Raw genomic sequence first — 15,353 nt, forward strand, 5'->3', positions numbered from 1 at the left:
AAATATGGTGGAAAAGTGGTTGGCACAAATAGACATTTTTTATTGAACTGAAAAAATAGTTTAAAAATTATTAGAGATATTTAGAGACTAAACGCGTGCCGTTGTCGTTAAATTAATTGTCAACTGCGACGATAACAATAAATACCTACGTTAAATAATATTGAGTTTCTTTTTTAATATTATTTAAAATAGGTACACAGGTTAAGAAAGAAAATATTAAACATGCACTTTTTCTCTAAGATAGACGAAATACTTTACAAAATATGCATTTTAAATTTTATATTTTTAAACTCACCATTGTATAGCTTAAATTTCCAGTTTGGACAGCTATAAATCGGAAGCATATAGAATAATATGCAACTTCTACAGCTTCGGAGCCTTGATAATGAGTACCTGTAGTACCTATATATTTTTCGAAAATAGGGACTTTTATTCAATTATAGATTTCAAATTAGAATATACTCATAGTGTTTTAATTGGGAAAATACTTTTTTGAACTACAATAATTAAAACAAAAATTTTTATTTTTGAAAATACAAAAAATCTAAAAAAATCTATCATTTCAATGTCTATAAATTGCACAAGAAAATTATCAAAATATTTTATAAATTACATAATTTCTAGGATATTATGTTAAATTGCTATAATTTATTGTTGATTTAAATATAAATATATTTGTGAAAATAATCAAGTTTCTATATAGTTATTAATTGATGAGTTACAACGAATAAACAAAATCTGTCGAAATCTGGATTTATCTAAAAATACAAATTTTCCATACATTTTTTTCCCCAAATTACTTTGAAACTGAATTGTGCTGGGAATTGCACTGCTGAGAATCAAGGATTTTTTTTTTTTTTTATAATTTTTATTTACAATCTGTTACAATAAAAATGAACAATAAGTAAAATAGATAATAGAATAAGTGGCTTGAGGAAAGGACGGATTTAAGAAGCCTTCCAGCGAAGACACTTTGTAAGAATCTAGGATTTAAAATAAAAATGTAGGTGCCCACAATTAAAAAAGTGACGGTACTTGGATGGTTGCCAAATAATAAAGTTGCTCGAACTGCGATTTCCCCGGTCTGGTTCATTCTCCCAGTCCGGCACTGAAAGAATTCATTTCAAATCCAGTGATTATAAGCCATCCGATAAAGTTGTCCGTAGTTTTTGAAATATCGATCTAAAATAATATTACGAGCGATCGTCTTAAATGTTCGTGCCTGTTATTATCTAGTGTGTAATGAGCCACCCTAATCAATAATAATAATTAATATATTTTAACGAAACGTCATTATAGTCATCGGCAACCACGGTTTACGGCGGGTAAGTTATTAATATTATTACTAGGACGTAATGGACGTATTAAATTTATACGAATAATTATTATTTGCCCCCTTCGCTACCACCCCTCTCCCGCGTACTTTGAACTATATATATTATATTATATTATTCTGTCGAGTAGTATACCTGTGAGTCTATAATATATACATAAATGATATTATTTACGTTGCGGAATGATTTTCGAAACGCTCTGCTGCAGCATCTCCGGTATACGTATTATAATAATATAATAATATGTACGATGTACCTCCATAACCCCCTGCTCTTCCCACGAGACAATGGTCAGTGGACTATACACACACACACACACACACAGCAAAATAACAATAATAATAATAATAATAATATATATTATATTATTATTTTACATTTATATTGAAGCGGTGCGCGGTGGTCGGTCAAGTGCGCTAAAAGCGGCAAATATTTTTGGGTCTTTACTCTTTTGTGTGCGCGGACGGAGATCGATCTCATCTCAACTCGAGACGGTTCGATCCCCGTCGACACACGCTTTATCGTACGTGTACATCAAGAATATAAATCGTGAATATATTCGCACGTGATTGTGTGTATGTGTGTGTGTGTGTGTGTCAGTGGAGGGTGAGTCGTTGTTCGCCGAAATTTTGAGTTTCGTCGGCCTCGGCGACGACAATGACCGCGCGATGACTGTTAAAAACGTACATTGTATTCGCGAACATGGTGCGACCTGGTGCAAAATTATCGTCGCGAGGTCTTTTTATGGGAATTTCGCCGTCTTCGACCCAAATGTTTTAATATTTGTCTCGATGGGGCGAGAAGAGGTACGGCAAGCGATGGGTATAATGGTTATGTATATAGGTTTTAATGGATAAAAAACCAACATTGAACATAATATTATATAGACTGCAGATGACATAAGCTCCAAAGGTACAAAAATGACATATCATTTGCGCCAAAATTACTATTTCATATAAGTAGTTATTTAAAAATGTCGATCTTATAGAAAATATGTCCAATAAATATAATTGAAATGAATAAATTATAATTTTAATAAATAGGTTGAATTTTTCGATCTTATCAAAAATTGTCAATTATAAATTGTTAAAATATAATATAAATTTAATAGGTATCTATTAACTGTGGTTCGTGGCACACACAGGTATCTATGATTTTGCCGCTTCCGTACCATATGATTTTGGCACTTTCGTGTGATACAACTTTTTTTTTCTTATCTCAATTTGGCGCTCATGTCTTCCACCGATATTATAATAATATATATAATATTATTTGTATCAAATATATTCTTAGATGGTTATCGTCTAGGTGTTTTTATGATGGGAATTCCGCGTCTTCGGCCCAAAGGTTTTAATTATTTGTCTCGATGGGGTGAGAAGAGGTATATACAGCGAGCGATGGGTATTATTATATCGAATGGTTATATATATAAGTTGTACGGATAAAAAACTGACATTGAACATAATTATTATGTTATAATAAATAATATTATTTGTATCAAATATTATATTCTTAAATACTTTCGATATGTTGACTTTGCAGCGTTATACTGTTCGTCGTGCAACAATATAATTGTTCGTTGAGATTTAATTGGATTTCCGCGCAGTTTTATCGACTTGGAGCAACTATATTATGATAGTTGTATGCGCGTCCTGCCAAATCGAATCACAATAATATTACATTAGCAGAAACACAAAACTGCAACGCACAGTGTAAATAATATAATACAATTAAATACGTATCACGCGCAGTAAATATTCATTTTGTAGATATTTGAATTAATAATTTCACGACATGACGCGTTTTTCGCACGCGCGTAATATTTATTATAATGATATTACCATCACGGTTTGGCGGATATGAAAAGTCACTGGTTTTAACCAAATTATGATTTGTGTACATCGTTTGGAATTAAATATTATTGTAAACGCGCGTGTATGTTATAATATTATAATCGTATTCGTACACAGCTGGCAAACTGCACTGTGCGTAAACTGTTCGGGTCGATCGAATCAATTATTATTATAATTTTTTTAATTTTCCCAAACGCGTAAAGGATCGTTAAATTGTTTATTACGAGCAAACAACACTATATTCCCATCCCCGTATGTAAATAATAAATATTATATTATGACCATTGGCTAGTTGTGAATTTGTGATCACACATCAGAATGTATTCACACGTGTATGCCGTACATGCGAATGCTCTATAATATAGTAGGCTTCCTCCAATGATCCTCGTCATTAGAGACTGGTCGCAATTCTATAATTTATTATGACAGCATTATTATCACTTCCCTCTGCGACCACTGCGTTGAATTTGAATTTAACGCTAAATATTATTGAACACACGAAAAACGATTCTCTATATAGAAATGCGGTATGTAAGCCACTATTTCCAAGTATAATTTATAATTTGTTTTCTATTTCAATTAGTTGTTGAATTGTCCGTTAGTAATACGTATAGTAGGTCAAACTAATTTTTACCAAAAACATCGTACATATAGGTACAATATTATATATTACAATAATATGATATAGTTAACTATCAATATTATTATTTAATTCATGTTATATTATTTATAATTTAATTGATAGTGAAATAGTACATGCTCCTGTGATTAATATTATTTAAATTACGGCGAAATCACGGGAAATCTTTATTTTTCATTCAAATATTCAATGTTTTCAAAATAGTTAAGACTATATTAACTTCATAAGAGGTTGTATGTCCTATGTCTACAAAGTACGAATTAAATTCTAACTTTGATCTTCGTGTTTTATTTTATTTTATTTTAGTCTCTGTAAGAACAACTTATGAGTTGGTATCATCTTTCAAGTATTACATTTTCAAGCTTGGAAATAAATATAAGAACAAATCGAAAGAGAAAAAAAGCCAATTGTATAAATAGCTCAAAAAGAATCTAAATATTTTTAAAATTAAATCGTGTCTAGAAAATGCTAATATACAAATATTTGATGAAAATTTTAAGGCTTTAAGGTTGTTTTTTTTTTAATTGCAACAAAAAACAAAATCGACTGTCAAAAACAGATTTTACGTAGGTAATTTTTTTTTTTTAGTTTTTCCCGATTAATTTGAAAAGTAGACACTGTGAATATTTTACTTCCGAAGTACCAACTAGATCCAATTCATTACCAGAAACAACCCTCAAAGTTTAAAATTTAAACTTTTTACTGATCCTATAGGCGATGTCAGATACACATCAGAAAAAAATACTACACATCGTAAAATCAATTCATCAGTGGTGCGCTTAGAATATATTATATTATAGATGCAGTCTGCAGATAAACGCATTGTCAGTTTAAAACTATACAATACATACTTAAACCCATAAATCATAATGTATACCTACTGCAATTGAATATTATTTGGATCTAACGACTGGTATACCGCTACGCTCAAACCAGTCAAACCTTTATAATAATAGTATAATAAAACGCCACAAGTAACATGCACAATAATATAGGGGTGCGGGATGGAAAAAAAAACGTAAAATGTCTTCGGAAAATATTTTTAAATCGACAATGGCATCATCCCCGACGTTGGTAAAACAAGTCACGAGTACAACAACGAGCCCGGACACAGCGGGGGCGTCGGTGCATTATCAAGTATTATTTCATAAATATTGGTTTTATCGAATACGCGTATTGTTATTATTATTATGACGACGATTTCCTTATGCGCTCGCGTACCTACATCGTGTATATAAACGGTCCATAAATTACTGCGGCGTTTATGTGCACCATACCATACGACCTATACGTGGTATGTGCTGTATAAAAAAATATTCGTGTTATAATAAATTCGTACTATATTATAAAATATAGTCTTACCGTGTACATAATAATATACTGTGCCCGATTTGTTCGCGCCATTGTCGGTATTCACAAGTCAACAAATTACGAAAACACAACCCCGTATATCATGCTCGGCGTAAAAAGAAATCGACGCAACTGCAGCAACATCCCTCGCCAGACAATGGACGGAATTTCGGACGGTTTTCGGTGCGGGTGACCCGAAGGTTCGAAACGAACACATGTGCAGGGGAGGCGGTCGACTATACTCGGCATCTCGAGAGACTGCCAAGAATTCTATACCTCGCATAGTGTATAATATGCAGGACGGCAGCGATGGGGTCCTCACAATTATCTACCTACCTACCCGACGGATTTTAGGGCTCGGTCAGTAAATTGCACGTAGATTTCTTTTTTAAAATAATACAACGTGGCTTCGGTCGTATACACTGCAATATTATAATACAACAAACTGGAGTGTGTAATCTCACTACTATAATACGCGTCTGTTGCGGCTAAGGTGTTTTAACACGAAAAAAATTTTAAAAATGAGTTGGATACAGGTGCGGAATCTGATAGGTTTATCAATTTAACACAATGTTTGTAGAAAAAATACATATGAAATAACATGGAATAAGCTATAAACAAAATTTCATCGTTCTTTGATGACGCCTTAGCTGGTAACAAAAAAAAAAAATTAGAAGTACTAATAGTAAGAACGCATCTTACATACTTACTAAGCATAAACGCCGTAAATATGTTTGTACAGGTACGGCGTTTTCGCATAACACTTTCAAAGTTGAATAGTTCCATGCTCTACCCAAGTATTACGGTATTATTACCTAACATTTAAACATTTTTTTTCGAAGTAACCGCAATATATTATATTATTAGTCTCTTCTAATAATTGTAATATTCATTATAATTTGCAGTATAAAGTTAGTTATTTTATTATTGTCTAATATATGTTAAGATAAAATAGTATTGTCATTTTTGTTCTGTTTATTATTTGTCCGTATTATATTTACGGTTGTCGCGAACGCGAAATTTACTTATTGCGTTTATCCTTGGTAAGTATAAACAGCTTATATTGCCAACTAATAACATAAAAGCAACTTTTATTCGTAAAACTATAAGCGAATAATACTTTTAAATTATTATTTCATTGCGTTTCTCGTCAAAAAAAAAAACTATAAAGGTGGATAATATTGTGTTTTATACTGGACAAAGGCATAATAAAATGAAAAATACAAAACTACATTTTTCTCAAAACTAATACATATACATATATATATATTGGTTTTTATAGCACTTTGGCTTAGTAGGGCAGTGTACTCACTATATATGTACCTATAGTAATAATCTCGTTCTATAACTCGCGTTGTATCCTATTGGTAACCTGACCCCTAGGCATATGACGGGCTTGTAATACTATATAATATTATTCTAACGACTTCTCGTTACTTCGACCGTAATTATAAAAAAAAAAAAAAAAAAACAAAACAATTTTTTTCAAAAGAAAAAACCATCACTCCGCGTTTTATATATTTGCCCGTACGCGTACCATCAGGAAACCTCGATTCGTCGAATTCCGCGTTCACGCACACACACACCCACACACATGCACACACGAGCGTTGTATTATATATTATTATTGTGTACAATGCGTATATAGGTACATGTATCGAATACGCCCGGTGTTGCAGGATATTTGCCCAGGACGGTCCTAAATTGTTTGCGAAAAAAAAATATACATATTATAATAATATAATGTAATGGCGACGGGGTGAGCGAAGTGCGGTGGGGTGTTTCGCGCGGGCGGTCGCCGACGACGGGGCAGCAGCTGAGAAACAGGTGCTTTGGCCGCGCACAGTGTTTGCAGTCGCAGTCGCAGCGAAAAGGGTTGACATTTAGAACGTGTTTTGCTCGCCGAATCGTAGCTGGTACCTCGTATATAAAGTATATTTTTGTGTATATACACTTATATATTTATGAGCGTATATATTATTATAAATGTGTGTGTACATATTGTGTGGGTATAATATAATATAATGCGATGCGCGTCCTCGTCCGGAGCGGGGCAGGTCGTCGCGCGCGCATTATTCGGCCGACACAATGACCGAATGACTATACCCAACGACCGATAATGGTATAAAATATATGTGATATATATATTATTATTAAAGTATTCGCATTGTCGTCGTCGTATTGTGTGTGTGTGTGTGTGTGTCGGTCGGTCGGTGGTGACGGTGCGGGGGGTGGGGGCGGGGAAAGGGGGGTGCGGTTGCGGAAAAAGGGTCCGCAGAAAAACTGTGTCAATAGGTCCCGGCGAGACCCTTTGCGGCGCGGTAAACCCGTTTCCGCGTTTGCCGAAACCACCCATCGGAGTGCATTGTGCGGGTGATGGGTGGTGTATAGGGTGTGGAAATTATCTGTACACGGATGCGTATGCGGCCGAGGAGGAATCGCACGTGTGTCCGAACCCTGCGAACCCACCGCGTACATAATATAATGTGATAATAATATAATATACGACGACGACGACGACGTCGTGTGTACACCGCGCACATGTTGTCCCATAATATATATATTATGTATGTATATGCGGTCGCCTGGGGGGGGAGGGGGGACGACGACGACGACGACGACGAAATGTATGAAATCTAATAAATAACCCATGGCGGCGGCGGTGGTGTGCGTATGTGTATATTATTGTGATTATTACGGTATTGTGGCGTGAGACGATTCGAACGAAAACCGATACGCATTATACGTCTGTGCCGTGCATATTATTTATTGTGGTAGTACGCGTTTGTGGTGCATGATAATATTACTATAATCTATAATCTATTACTATAATTATATCACTAGTAACTGTGTATCGTGTGCGATACATATTATATCGAAGTGTTGTACGCTGCGCATATACAAGATATTACGTATGTGGGGGGGGGGGGGGGGGTACGCATCGTAATAGTAATATATTGTATAATCTACTGTACTGTCGATGTAAGTCTGTGTGTGCGTCGCGCAGACAGCCGCGTTCGACGGAGATCAGAAAATTGCGTCGCACCCGCAGGAAATTTGTTTGCATGTCCGTCGTCCCATTTGCTATGATAAACACGTCATGGCCGGCTCCCGTAATGTGCGTCGTCGTACATTCGCCATACAACGAAATAGAAGGTAATTTTCAAGAGCAAGACCGACTGAAACCGGGTTAGGTTAGGTTTGGCTCGTCTTGAGCAATGCGCGCCTTGTGGGAAGAGACGTGCAAGCAATAGGCTAACCTATATTGTGTACAATATGTCAATATATACATGTAAATCTGTAAATAACTGTATACTGGGCTATGGGAATTTTATAGATTATAATATGATTAATCTACACTGTAATTCTTCATATTATAATGTAGAGAATATTTACAACACATACTTATAATAGCTCGGGAATAGGTAAATTTGATAAATAATGACAAAAAATAACAATAATATATTATTGTATATATATTACGAGTAATGAATACACGAGAGAGGGAGTTGCTCGGCTCTTATAGGAGAACCTCCGTATTCACACTTTAAATTTTAAATAGTGTATAGATCATATTAAATTAGTTTGCATAATTTATTGTTATCAATATTGATTATTTGATTAAAAATAAGGCAAAGGCTAATACTTAGCAAATCAAAACAAAAACAAATTTAAATATAAACAACTATAAAACTGTTTGAAATTCTGCCGTGAGAAAAGCTATGGGAGTGGGGAGTTTCAAAAACTTTAAAATAAAGTATACATTATTAATATTTACCTCGAAACGAGTGCCGTTTAACAAACAGTTAACAACATAAGTCTGCAACGCACTCAGCAAGATGTATCGACCCACAAACATAGGTCCACCGCATCATTCACCGACACATCACGCTATAATATATATTAATGAGAGCCATATAAATACGAGTGGGCAATTTTTATACGATGGTCGTCTTGATGGTGTGGTGTACCGTGACGTACACACACATGAGGGGATGTGTACACCCCCCCCCCCCTCCCACACGGTTTTTTTCACCGTGTAAAAACGTGAAGACGGTTGTATAAAACACGTATACACATATATATAAGCCCTGCAATTGGAAATGTTTGTGTGGTCGCCACTTCAGGGTGTGCTCTACAGGGATCACTGTTGCGATATAGAGGCCTTACATAATATATAGGTACTATACATGGCTGGCGCAGTGATGTCTGGTCGTAGCAGCCCCTATATTGGACTCGAGTGACAACAATATGATATAATAAACTATATCTTATAATAATGATATTATATCAGTATGTATAATACAACTGGCAATGTCGGCCAACACGTGATATTATATAGACGTGTGTGGACCAGTACATATTATAATAAATTGACCGCCGTGACATCGCGATTGCTATAGTACGGTAGTGCGGGTGGGTAGAGTTGATCTTGGTACACAACCAGTGTTGGGAATCATCTAGATAAAATTATTTCTTCAATTGTCTGATCTAGATAAAAAATAACTAAATCATCTAATTATCTCATCTAGATAAATGTAATGGTTATCTGTGGTAATTTATCTAGATAAATAGAATAATAATAAGAATGATTTTAAATACTGAAATAGCCAATAATTTACGGGAACCGAGTAGGTAGTGATTCCAAATTCCAATATTATTATAGTTAATAAAAGAAATGTTTACTGAAATATTGTCAGTTTTATTTTGTTATTTTATTGTTATTCAAGTTGTGTTAAAAATTAAAATTGTAAATTATTTTAGTTGAGAAAAGACATTAAGGATTTATCAATTAATAAATATTATCGAATTAGTAATTACTAATAAATTACATTATTTATAATAAAATTTAAAAAAAAAAAATCATTTTTTTTATCTTAAATAAATGTATGTGTATTTTTATCTTTATCTAGATACATTTTGTATGAATTATCTGTTATCTTATCCAGATGATTTTTTGGTTATCTTTTCCCAACACTGTATACAACACACTATAATATATAAAATATTTAAATACAGAAACAACGTTGAAATATAAAACTGTTCCGCGCATAACATATTACAATTATTAAAATTATTTTACAACTGATTCTGAACTTAAAAAGATCCTTTACACCGATTAGTGTATTATTATGGTCGACTAGTCAAAACCGATAGTCTAAAAATGCTATTACGAGATAATAATATGCTTGTAAAATTGATTTATTGATATTTTTATGTCGAATTTCAAAAACTATATAAGTACCGACATCTGTTTGAATTCATATATTATTTGTAGAAAAAAATTCTGTTTACTCAACATGACAACATCTGTGGATAAATTATTGGGATGATGATAATGACACAACTATTTATGTAAGACACTGCATCTTAATATACACACTGCAAACAACGATGGCCCGTGATGATACAAGAAGGTCGAGGGAACAATAAAAAAAAAACTTATAATAATTACGGCATAACCGCAAACTCGGTTACCCCTTACACGCTTCGTCTTCTGTATAGGTAAACGGGTTCGTATTATAAATTATAATAATATTATATTAATATGTATGCGATGTCTCTGCAATGTAAAAAATATAGTGTGTAAGTGTGTATTTAGTATCTATAATGTTTGTGTCGCAAAACGACACCAAGAACGGCTACCGGCTAGAATCGCAGGCTTACTAAAAAAAAAAAGCCTAAAAAAACCGGTCGACAGGTGGTAATATTTTATGACCATTATTATTATTATTAATACATCCGATGACCTTTTATACACGATTCAGAGTGCTATAATAACACGGTAACGTCTGGACGTGACAATAAATTCATACATTTTATTATTTGTTTATCGTTCCGACTTTTCGCCACTATATCCCACACGGACGGCCACAATAACCCGTACATATTGTAAGTGGATAAGACCTGCCCATAGTACATACATAATATTTAGGTCTGTCCCGTGAAAGGATTTAGGAACGATTGCTGCAGGATATTGAAGCGGGGCAAATATAATAAGATATTCCTGCTTCAGCCTGCAGGACACGTCGAGACGAGCGACACAATATTATAACAATATCATGCCTCGTTCGTATAAAACTGCATAAGATATAGATGAATTCGATAAGACATAATAACATTATAACCATTTGTTTATAATAGCGAGGATTTAGGCGAAGAAAAATATTATGAAACGACCGTAAATCTGTATAAATATGTAAATAGATTATACATTTAATACATTAGTATAATATTTGTTATCCAACTGCGGCGGACGCAGTTGAATTTATTTTATAAATATATTTTATTTTTTCATTTTTTAACTATGTATACCAGTAGTTATAATGGAGATATTGAACTGATTACAGTTGTAATTAATTGAACATCGGGATTTTATTTGGTTCAATAACTGTGGTGGATTTCAGTTTTGATATTGTTTTCTTTATTGTTAACTTTAATGTCCAGGCTCCAGGGTGGATAAATAGCCATTTCAAATGATCATACACAATAATATGTAATATTTTTTTATACAATTTTTTTTATAGAATAATATTATACATTTTAGAATTTTTGTGAAACGGTTATTTTTACCGTTGACATTACAATTGTTAACAACTTGGAGTGGAAAATATTAATTATGGAATAGGTACCTGTATTTCGTTTTGAGATAGTCGCATAGGTGCATATTGGTATACGATCTAGTAGACCTAGTTATTATAAAATATAAATTAATAACACCGTCGTGCGAATATAAATTTCACGAAAAAATATCGAAATAAAGTCGTTCGAAATCCAGTTTGTCGTTTATTTTTCAAAATGCGCAGTTCCAGCGCCGAGGTGATCGTCTTTATACTCGCAACGCGTCTCCTTCAAAACAAACCACTACGGCATAAGCGTATAAATACAGGCCCAAGCCCGATGGATCCGGCACAACGCAATCAGCATCCACACTCGATCGCTCAAAACGGTCTTCAGTACTTCACTATTTGAAAAAAAACCTCACAACAACCAAACGTCAACATGTCCGGAAAACTCGTCGTAAGTATATCATAACATAATGTAAACGCGAATTCTAACTTATAAGTTTACACAAACCTCTGTCACTGCGAAATACTCGTTTTTTTAAGCTCACGTTATATAGTAATATAAATATATTATGTGTTATAGTCATGCATGGTAGGCGCCGATGAAGAATATATATATAATATATAATAATATATACATAGAGGCAGCTTGACCTATACGAATGGATAACTTGTAATATTATGTTATACATTTCTCGTAACGTATGTGGTTTGGCTTACACGGTTTTGAACTGTTAAATCATTGATTATAAATAAGTACTTACTATTATAATTTATGGTCAAATCTAGTACCTCCTTTACCATAACTATAATTTAGAGACATATAGAGTACATTTATTATATTTGATATATGGTTACACGCGCTTTCAAACTATTATTATTTCATATTTATTGAACATTTATTAATATAGATACAATATTATGTTATATGCTTATCATCGTCAATTACCGATTTGTTTAATTTGCTTTTAGATCTTTTTCTTGGTTGCCGTTGCTCTGGCTTTCATCGGTTCCGCCGCCGCCCAATACGTCGTCTACCCTGCGGAATCAGCCATCACTTCCTACTACCACCCCTACGGATACACCTACCCCTTGACTTACAACTACAGATTCGGTGGCTACCCATACCTCTTGCGTCGTTGATTTACACAGCCGATGTCGCTTCCTTTCTAATCGGTGAGTAGGTATTATTTAAACGGAAATACTACCTAATTATTAACACTATATATATCTCGTATATTTATTATACTAGCTGCTTGAAGTAGCACCCTGCAATGGTTTCTATAATTAATTGTATTCGTGAAACTTTATTTCATGTTCCGATTGAATAGAATAACTAGGTACTATACTCGTTCATATTATATTCATAGTATACTAATTATAGCAATTGAGGTGCAGTCACTACTCACTATTACAGTATATATACTTATAATCTTATAAGTTCCTATATTCATTTTTTATGTATACGTTAGAACATAGTATTATTCTATTAATTGTATTATAGGTTCTTAAGAACTGAAAATGGTCATTTTTTCCCATTGTGGATGAGCGAATATACATTTTAATTTTAAATAGTTGTTTGTTGCTCTAAATTATAATATTAAAAAACAAGTTGGGATTAGTTTTAATTTTGTACATAAATATCAAAATATATGCGTAGTATAGGTTTATTATAAAAACGGTTTCTGCTTTCAGATACGCCTTGAAGAAGAACGTACAGACTTCACACTAAAAGATGTTTAAACGATGTGTAAAACCTTTCATTTATTTGCTAAAAAAAAAATGTAATTTATTTTGAATATTTATATTCATCTCAATAATAATAATATATACACTTCATATTGAAATACAAATATATTTATACAAAACTGTACATACTCTTGTTGTTTTTATTTATGCTCTATATTATTGTATAGTATTATCACGTTGCAGAATGTTCTCGACACTTTATTATATACTAAGGTACATTTTACCATGTGCCACAGCCACAGCCTAAAAAGGGGCATTGTAGCTAAGTGTTTTAACAGAGTATTTGGAATGAGACGTTAATTAGATTTTGTACACGCTGCAGAGTGCTATAATAACACAATAACGTGTGGACGTGACAATAAATTCGTAAATTTTATCATTTATTTATCGATCCGACTTCTCGCCACAGTAACCCATATACATATTGTAAGTACCTACCCATAATACATACATAATATTTAGATCTGTCTCTTGCAGGGGGCCAAATATAAAAAGATATTCCTGCTTCAGCCTGCAGGACGCGTCGAGACGAGTGACACAATATTATAATAATATCATGCCTCGTTTGTATAAAACTGCATAAAATTTAGATGAATTCGATAAGACATAATAATATTATAACCATATTTGTTAATAGCGAGGGTTTAGGTGAAGAAAAATATTATAAAACGACCGTAAATCTGTATAAATATGTAAATAGATTATACATTTAATACATTAGTATAATATTTGTTATCCAACTGCGGCTGACGCAGCTGAATTTATCTTATAAATATATATTATTTTTTTTCATTTTATAATACTGTATACCTATAATTATTATAATATCGCGAAAAACGACCACATTGATTATTTAAAAGTCTTAAATTGCTTGTACATTTTAAAATTAGCATAACTCCCTTTAAAATTAAAATACAAAAAAAAAACTTTTAAGATTCACTAGATAATAATATTTTTACGTGAAAATGACAATTCAATCTAATGTTAAACATAACAAGGTTAAATAAAGGTATTTTTATGTAAAACGATTAAATTTACACTACTTCGATGCGTTTTATAGTTTTTAGAAGTTTCTCACAGTCTCGCCTATATATTATTTATTTATTATTTAGTTGATGATTGCCATTAAAAAATAAAAACCTATTTGGGCAATGATAATATTATATGCCATTGTATTGGTTTCCGATACTAAAATTAAATTGTTTAAGACTATAATGTACATAATATTATATAGGTAGTAGGTATATTATAGGCATATTATAGTACTCTGAATTCAAATTTTCTTTTGAACTGTCGTCCAGGTCGTTATTATTTGAATACAAAATACCTATACGTCCTTATTTGCTAAACTAAAGAAATGGTCTTTATTTTATCTTATTATACATTTTTAAAATAATCCATTTCTGAAACACAATGTTCTAATTATACTCATAATTACTATAATATATTATGAATACCTACTACCCAGGTATTGAATCGATAATAATATATGCGTACATATAGGTACATACTTATAATATTTGGTACAGTGAATTAGTAAACCAAAGTTGAAAATTTTTTTTTTTTTTTAAATATGACTGTTTTGAAAATATTACAATCCATACATATGTGTACAAAATCATGGGAGAATTAGAAACTAAGAGTGAATAATGACATGGTAGAGTACGTCTCACATTAGAGACACCTAGTGGTTTTACGTTTCCTTTTTTTTTTTTTTTTGTTAATTATTTACAGTTTATAAAATGCTGAAGTTTTTTCTTGAAAACTTGACCAACAAAATGTACAGAAAAACAAGCGCACCACCGGAGAAAATTTCAACCGTAGTAAATAACTTTGCACATAAAGAAATGAGTATTTTTTT

The 15,353-nt window shown here is 32.7% G+C and overlaps 1 protein-coding gene and 1 long non-coding RNA gene across 2 annotated transcripts in view; both read left to right on the plus strand.

Annotated features, from left to right (window-relative positions):
- LOC132942124 (uncharacterized) overlaps positions 1–15,353 on the plus strand; it is a 40,832-nt gene that overhangs the window by 10,357 nt on the left and 15,122 nt on the right. The window lies entirely within an intron of this gene.
- On the plus strand, positions 1,311–13,616 carry LOC132942125 (uncharacterized). Its single transcript, XR_009664229.1, has 4 exons — positions 1,311–1,325; positions 11,984–12,197; positions 12,716–12,919; positions 13,439–13,616. It is a non-coding gene; the product is annotated as an uncharacterized LOC132942125 (long non-coding RNA).

The sequence above is a fragment of the Metopolophium dirhodum genome, chromosome 3, assembly GCF_019925205.1.
Source record: "Metopolophium dirhodum isolate CAU chromosome 3, ASM1992520v1, whole genome shotgun sequence".
In the NCBI taxonomy this organism is placed as follows: domain Eukaryota; kingdom Metazoa; phylum Arthropoda; class Insecta; order Hemiptera; family Aphididae; genus Metopolophium; species Metopolophium dirhodum.